Source organism: Mesocricetus auratus, unplaced genomic scaffold, assembly GCF_017639785.1.
Source record: "Mesocricetus auratus isolate SY011 unplaced genomic scaffold, BCM_Maur_2.0 Super-Scaffold_100011, whole genome shotgun sequence".
In the NCBI taxonomy this organism is placed as follows: Eukaryota; Metazoa; Chordata; class Mammalia; order Rodentia; family Cricetidae; genus Mesocricetus; species Mesocricetus auratus.
In genome coordinates, this window is record NW_024429195.1 from 25,277,220 (window position 1) to 25,285,548 (window position 8,329).

Below are 8,329 nucleotides of genomic sequence, written 5' to 3' on the forward strand. Positions count from 1 at the left end.
TGGCATTTAAGATGGTTTATTGGGGTTTTTCATAACAATGAGACACAACTGCTCCTGGCAACACCAAGTACCTCAGAAGAGGAGGTGGGCATGGAAGAAACTCATTATGGAGTTTGCCTTCAACATGGCAGGGACAGCCATTTGGACAAGCAATTGCTCCTTCCTGGACTGCTTGACAGCAGGCTGTCCAAACTGGACACACAGATTACAAAGGAAAGTGACTACTGAACTTGCCAAGGGATGGGATGGCCCTTTAAGGTTCCTGCTTCATCAAAAAGTCTGCCAGACACTATGGCCTATGGGCTGAAGAGGGTGACTTTGGGTGACTGTCCAGGCACTGAGATGTCTTTGTCAATTCTGGAGTTTATATATTATCCTTCTGAGGTATTTGATGGAGTTGAAGACAGATAGTTATGGTTATGGTTTTCCTTAGTTATAATAAAAGATAGGTTACACATAAAATTTTATACTCACAAAGATAGGAGAGATGCTATTGTTAACTATAGCTCTTCCTTGATAACTGTTTTGTTATATATAATTTTACTAAATTAAAGTTAAAAGCTTCCTTTTTATCTAGACAGAAAAGAGGAGATGATGGGGGTTGTCCTCTTTGCTGTGAATATATGTTTCTCTTATTGGTTAATGAATAAAACCGTTTCAGTCAATGGACAGGCAGGATGTAGCTAGGCAGGAAGTGTAGGTGGGGCTTCCAGACTAGGAGGATGCTGGGAAGAGGAACTCAGAGAGTGAGTCTCAAGGAGACTCCACGTAGCTACCAGGAAGGTAGGACACCTGGGTATTCTCCGGTAAAATACGCCCATGTAGAGACACACAGATTAATAGTTATGGGTTAATAATTAAGAGAGAACTAGCTATAAGAAGCCTGAGCCATCTGCCAAACAGTTTTTAATTGATATAAGCCTCTGTGTGTTTATTTGGGACTAAACAGTTGCAGGTCCAGGGGGGCAGAAACTTCTGGCAACAGTCATGCCTTCATTCTTCTTTGCAAACTGTGGGTGCAGACTGGGAGCAAGAACTACTAAAACAAATGCTGCAGGGACCATGTTGGCTACAAGTTTCTCTTTGGAATGCAGGACACTGAACTCAGGGCACTGTGCAAGCACGTGTTCTTCCATGGTAGCCCCAGCCCCGACAGGAAAGATTAGTAAGTCTTCAAAGAACTCACAGAAATTACTCACTGGGTAATGTCCCCACAGGACAAATGATTCATGATTTGGTTCCCATGCTTTCTGTAAAACCTCATCCAGAAAGAAGCAAGGACTTAATCTGGACAGACTTGGGATCTCATGTAAAACAGAAGACTGAAGGCTGGGGATGTGGCTCAGTTAGGAAAGTGTTTGCTGTATAAACAAGAGGCTCCGAGGTCACATCTTCAACAGCAATGTTAAAACCTGCCCGGGTGACGGCTGTCCACATTCACAGCAGCACCAGGAAGTGCTCTAAAACGGTAAGTGCTGGAGGTTAACCTTACAGAGATGTGACTACAGCTAGACTGTACGGATTTGAACTTAAAACTAACACAATAAACTGCTCATTTAGAAAAGAATGCAATTGTGACAGGGTTTTTAGAGACTGAAGAAAATGCATTTTAAGCAGAGTTTAAATAAATCATAATTGATTATGTTTTCAAATACACCAACTAGGCTGGGCCTTACAGTTAGAGTTAATTAAGTTGAAAATTCAATTTGACTCTTCCCCTTAGGCTTGCTCACTATTTCGAGCTCTACTTTAGACCTGCAAGGGTTTTCTTGCTGAAAGGCAGCACCTGAAGAAAATATTTATGTACATGCAAGGACAATTGTATGCCTATGAAGGAATGCGCAGAATGGTTTTCTGCGAAGGAGATGGCTATCTGCTTGAAAAATTGGATCGTTTTCCTTGATTTTGATGTATTTCTATTATACACAGGTGGTACAGTTCTTGCTAAAATGTAGGATGCCCAAACATGAGATTTCGAAGAGAGGGGGAGGGGAGGCCAAGTTTGCATATGGAGGCTCAGATTGCCACAGGCAAAGTAGGATGGGGGTAGATGACCCGGTGAGGGTCAAACACACCATCAGACAGAACTTACATGAAAAGGAAGTTTTATTGGGAAGGGAAAAGGATCGGGGAAGGAAGAGGGGGGCGGAGAGAAGAGAGAGAGACAGAGACACAGAGAGAAAAGAATCAGAGAAACAGACAGAGATCTTTCTGCCTCCTCAGAGAGATGGCGGAAACAGGAGGTGGGCAGAGTTTGTCTCTTAAAGAAACCTTTGCACCCGCATACAGACTAAGTAGTGACGTAACAGCCATAAGACCCTGGGCTGGCTAGGGTATTGTCTGAGTGCATCCTGCCACGTGACAGGGGGCAGGCCAGCGTAATGCCTGAATCCTAACAACAGACTCATCAGGTAACATGCGCCCTAGCCCCCAACACCAATGGTAGCTTGCAGTCAGCTCTCTACATCATGGCCATGCCTGATAGTGTGGAGGTGAGTTTTAATTCTTGATGACCTAGAGAAAAAGAATCTCTGTAGCAGAGAAGCCAGCAAACCTCCTTAAGTACAGTGTCTTCAAGCAAGACATGAACAGCATCAACCACAGAATATAACTCGTCTGGATATTTCACACAGAAGATTTTATGATTTTTATTTTTGGACAGGATCTCACAAGAAATCCACTGTGAACCGAGCCTGGTCTCCAACTGCTGATCCTCCTGTCTCCGTCTCTCCTGAGTGCTTGGATTGCAGACCTGTGCCGCTGGCCTGACTTGAGAGTAGTCCTCTGGATGCCAGGCAAGGATGGAAGGAACGATTTCTTCACAGGACTCAGGAGCCGCGTGGTGGCCAGTCTACAGCTTTTCTGTAGGTGAGACCCTCTCCCCATGAAACACCTCTAATGAAAGCTGTAATGTTCTTACAGTAGATACAGCAAAGTGACACCTGGGCTTAGGCCTGTGAACTCCTACATAAACCTGATGCGTTCGTAGAGAACTGTTTTCAAAAATTAGAAAATAGAAACTGGAAAAAGAAATGGGTGCATTTATTGTTTTGGCAATTTTACAGAAAAGATGACATGAAAACCAGGAATTAGGCAGCTTTAACCACCAGTACAGTGTGGAGTCTCTTCCTGGGAGACAACTTCCTCTCTGGCACCAGTGATTGGCACCCCTTCCCCCACATGGGGTAGCTGGGAAATCAAAATTCTTTGGAGTCCATTGTTTTCCAGATCCTGTTCCACAGGAGAATAATCAATACAAAACAAAATGTGTGTGTGAAATCCAAACAAGTAAGTGGTTTGCTTTTGTTTGTTTGTTTGTTAGCTATGGACAAGGTAAGCAGTGATTGAATTTCTGGGACAAACTCCCCATATTCTAGAGCATTGTTTAGCCCCATGCCCCTGGTGTCCCCTTGCATGGTCCCCGTGGGATTGTTTAGTCCATGCAGGCTGGTAGTTTTGAACATAGTATTTCAGACAAACAAAGCTATTAGATGAAAAGGATATAGCCTGTGGTTGTTCTAATTCCTTTGGAATTATTATTAATTCGATCAAAGAATCTGGGTATTAAAACATATCCATTTATCAGGTTACAAAAGTCATTGTTTTAGACTTCTAATAAAACCATGTAAGCTTTATGGACAGTGTTAGGAATTTATTCACTTCTTATTAATTAGTTCTGCTCTCTCAATACCAGGAACATTAGGAACAGACAGGCTCTGGGCATGTTAATGGTTAAATACTTTGAAAGACTAGTTCTTCCGTTATTTAGGTTCTTACATGAAACACAGCCTTCTCCAGTTCTCTGATGGGAGATTATTTCTCCTTCCACACATCTGCTCAGTGATCACTTTCTTTGATTGCAAACAAGAACCTTCTCTTGCCTGTTGATGGTGAAGGACTATGGAAGATGATGTCTGCCCTTAGCTTCTGTGATTCCTTCCCACATAAGAGACCAGTGCATCCTCAGATGTTCATGGAGTTCTTTTATCTTCCTCTTTGGATCTGCTGCACTGAACCCACATCTGTTTTGGTCCTCAGACCCAAGAGCAAACTCACCACTGATGACCGTGAATTCTACTTCCTGGTGTTGGATTCATCAGCAACAGCATGATAGGAAGCCACAACCGAGGTGCAACTGGGCATCTGAGAGTCTTCAGGGACCAGCCACCTGCATGGGAACTCCTTCATGTTTCAGAACAGCTTCTCATTGGTCTGTCCCCAAACCCCTTGCTCCAGAGATCCTCCTGCCTCAGCCTTCCAAGTAACCATGTAAGAACCCTACTTGCTGCCTTGCTCGGCTGCCTTTCTGATACAGTCTAGGCTTATAGGCCTAAGGATGGCACTACCAAAGGTGTGCTGGCCCCTCCTACATCAATTAGCTATTAGAAAATGCCTCACATACTTGTCAACAAGTCAATCTGATTTGGGCAATTCTTCAGTTGAGGTTATCTCTTCTAGCTGATTCTAGGTGCATGTCAGGTTGACTGCTGATGTTAGCTAGGACAGGAGAACCAGAAGCAGCCTATATGGTCGCACTTGGCTTGGTCCATTCTCCCCTCTGGAAGGTGTACATCATTCTGTTTACTCTCCTGCTGAAATAAACTTTTCTCACCAGTTCCATCCATGCCCTGGCATAAATTCTTCTCCTCTGGGTACACGAGAAGAGACTTCTGACTTCATAGCTTGAGATCCTATGGTATGTTGGAGGAGATATCTCCCCATGACAATGTGGAATGGCATGTTAGTCTCTGATTAAACTGTCACTTGATCTCTTCCGACTCCAACTCAAGGGCCTGGCTGTTCTCATCTGTTGTGCCCTCTGCCCTCTCTCTCCGTAATTGTGCTCAGTCACCACTTCCTGCCCTGACTCAACATGATGAATTAACATGGCAACATGATGATTGCCTTTGCTCCAGTGGCTTTACTACTACACAGGAACCATTCGATCTTAGTCTCTCTGAGGTGCTATAAGGAAACACCCTAGCCCGTGTAATTTATAAAGACCATCTCTGAAGGCTGAAGTCCAACATCAAAGGTGTTCAGTACATGGTGGGGACTTGTCTATTCCTTCTTGACTTCTTCTGGTGTCAGACTCATATGCAAAGAGTGGAAAGACACAACCAGTCTCATTTTGTAGAAGACTAATGGTAAAGGGGCTTTGTAAACCAACCATTTCCTAAATCATTTTAACATGATTCAATGGCTTCTAACAGCTTATTTTTTAAGAGAAAAATACATTTTTAAATGGATTATAAGTTTGACTGTGAAATAGTGTGTGGACATTTGTAAAGAGAAACTTTTTCCTTGAGAGAAGCCTTCCCGACAGCCTGGTTCTAGAGCCGCATCAGTCCCAAATAAACACACAGGAGGCTATGTTCATTATGAAGCTGTTGGCCTTGCTTGTTTCTTACTGGCTAGCTCTGACTTAAGTAATTACCCCATAATTGTTAATCTAAGTATGTCTCTTACCGGAGAAGTTTCCGGGCTTCCTACCCCATGGTGTTACATCTTGACTCCCTGTGTTTCTTATTCCCAGAGTTCTTCTGGACTCCTAGTCCCACATATCTTGATTCCCTATTGGCCAGCAGTGCTTTACTGACATATACACAGGACTTCCCCAACAGACATTAGTGCAGGTCCCCTCAGAGGCCAGGAGAAAGTGCTGGATCCTCTCAAGCTTGAGTTCCAGTTGGTTGTAAGCTGCCAGACTTGCGTGTCAGGAATGAAACTTCAGTTCTCTGCAAGAGCAGGAAAAGACTCTCAACTACTGAGCCATCTCTCCAGCCCCAAGGCAACTTATTCTTGATGACTTGTGGCTCTCTAGGTTTCCCAGGCTCAATAGAAGAGGGTTTCCCTTGAACTTTGCTCAGGATATGTCCCCCAGGGCCTGTCCAGGTAACTGAGACTATCACAGAATGGAAGGTTCACTGCTGCCCCTAAACTGGTACAGTGTCACTCCTGTGACGTTCTGTTAGTCAAAGTGAGGCTTTAAGGGATATAAGCATATCCTCCAAGCCATAGAAGGTGCATGGAGAAGGCAGGATCAGAAAGCGTGTGAGAATTATTGTTACTTTTGGAAAATGTGAGACAAAGTAAAAGTGAAAATAATTAGCATTGAAGGTTTAGATCAACAATTATAAACTCATGAGTCACGACTTCTTTGTTTGTGTGGGGGGCTTCAGGAAGACCTTTCCATAAGGGGCCACCTCAGACCATTGGAAAACACAGATTTTTACATTACAATTCATAACAGCAAAATTACAGTTATGAAGTAGCAACACAAATAATTTTATGGTTGGGGATCACCATAACATGAGGAACTATATTAAAGGGTCGAAACGTTAGGAAGGTTGAGAAGCACTGCCTTAGGTGACCTGGTGACACACGTAAGTAGCTGTTTGAGGATAGGACTGTCTATAAATGATAGAAAGGGCCCGGTGTGGCGGCTCACACCCGCAATCCCAGTACGTCAGAGCTGAAGCAAGACCTTGTCGATAAATAAACAAAAGAAAGGCATTCTGGGGAATGATTTAGCCAAAGTGAATTTTGCCATTTAGAGCCAGACAGGAAGTCACAACGTATAGCCTGTGTTCCGCTGAGGGTGGGTTAGAATATCTTTACTAAGAACCTCAGAATGAAAGGTGGGAAAGAGAGATGCTGAAAACAGGATGCTTCGGTGGCAGAATGGCTGGCTGGCTGGTGTACACCGCAGCGGTGAGAAAGTGATTACCAGAAGCCAGAAGCCCTCCAGTCTAGTGTAGCTAAAGGTAAGCACATGCGCTTCTGGGCTGGAGCACAGACTAAGTAGACCAGTTTTTCCCACTCCCAGAAGGCGTGTGGAGTGAAATGCTGCCGGCTGGGGCTGGGACAGGTGTAGCTGAAGGCTCTCTTCGTGTCTCTTGGCTTGAAATGTGTTTCAAGTGTGTCTGGCTTGAATTCTTACAGTGGGTCTGGAAGTGTGCATTCAGCGCTCAGATATCCAGGACACAATTCTGTCTTTTTCCCCCTTAGCTGCTATATCTAAAATGGACTGCTAAATGTGGTGACCATACTTCCGTCCACCCACAATATATATATATATATATATATATATATATATATATATGCCCTTTTCCATGGAGTTGTTTTGGGATTTCAAGAAACACACAACTACTACCATTTGGATGACATCCACCCCTGAGAGCTGCCCTGGAATCCACAGCAGGGTGCGTATTAGCAAGTAGATGAGGCAGGAGTTTAGTCCTCTCAGGACAGCTCACTGAGCCTAATGGCTGGGTGCATGGGAATCAAGTCCCTGTTCTTGCTCTTTCTAGAACTACAAAAACTCACGTGGGCCTCCTACAGCTGCCTGCCCTTCCTGTTTACTCAAGGCAGAAACAGTCCTCCAGTGCTGGGCCAAGGAACTTCTGGAGGCATCCTGGAGATATTTTGAAACCATTTATGCTCTGAGGAATTTTCTTTCCTTTGTCTCTTCCAGGAAACAGAAGGTAAACATTCTCTCTGCACTTGTTTTCCAGAATAGACCTGTGTCCATTTCTTGGCCTCCCTCAATACTGTTCTTGCCAGAGTATGAATGGCCACAAGTCATCTCCACAGAGTTTAGTCACTCCAAGATATTCCTTTTCCCAATGTGTGGAGTTGCTTTTCATCTTGAGGTGAGAAGAGAGGCAGGAGCAGAAGGCCGATGCAATAGATTTCCACTTGAGTCATCAAGCATCTGTACCGGGGTTTGCATGTGGGCAGCATTTTTTCAATAAAGAAATTGAGACTGGACCCTCACAGGCTGACTTCTGACTCCATGAGCACACTTCCCCCATAAGTCAAGAGATGCTGTGTGGTTCAACTGCTCTACTGCCAAAGGATCACAGGGCAGCGTAACCACAGAGGCTGGGTTGGTGGGTAACATCCTAAGATATTATTCTACCACCACACTGTATTATCCAGCCCATGGAAAACCCAACCTTTTGCCTTAATGTAATAAAGGGGCAGTGTTTGGGTGAGTCACGGGGAACTGCTGACGCTTGCCTACTCACTGGGAGAGACAACGTTAGTGTAGAAGCATGGCCTGCTATGCATTTTGCACAGTGTCGTTTCTTCATCCCGCTGGGGTAGAATTCCATGGGGCTAGAGTTGCAAGAAGGGAGTAAGAAGTCCAGAAAGTGATACTCCAGCAACTCCAGAGATGAGGCGTTAGGGGTGACAACATGCCAAGTGCACACCCACCAACCTGCTCTGGGGAATGCTGAACTTTTAGATGGTGGAAAGGAACATTCAACTAGAATTAGCAGCAAATGAGAAAACTGATCTCACTCAAGACCTCACCATTCTG

At 44.3% G+C, this 8,329-nt stretch overlaps 1 long non-coding RNA gene across 5 annotated transcripts; it reads left to right on the forward strand.

Moving 5' to 3' along the window:
• Positions 1-1,237: 1,237 nt before the first annotated feature.
• On the forward strand, positions 1,238-7,773 carry LOC110340809. 5 transcript variants are annotated; one of them, XR_005880385.1, is made up of 5 exons: positions 1,238-1,468; positions 2,663-2,868; positions 4,039-4,269; positions 7,012-7,205; positions 7,478-7,773. It is a non-coding gene; the product is annotated as an uncharacterized LOC110340809 (long non-coding RNA). The 5 variants fall into 5 exon arrangements; XR_005880384.1 differs by having other exon boundaries at positions 7,518-7,773; XR_005880383.1 differs by having other exon boundaries at positions 1,239-1,468; positions 7,314-7,511.
• Positions 7,774-8,329: the final 556 nt, after the last annotated feature.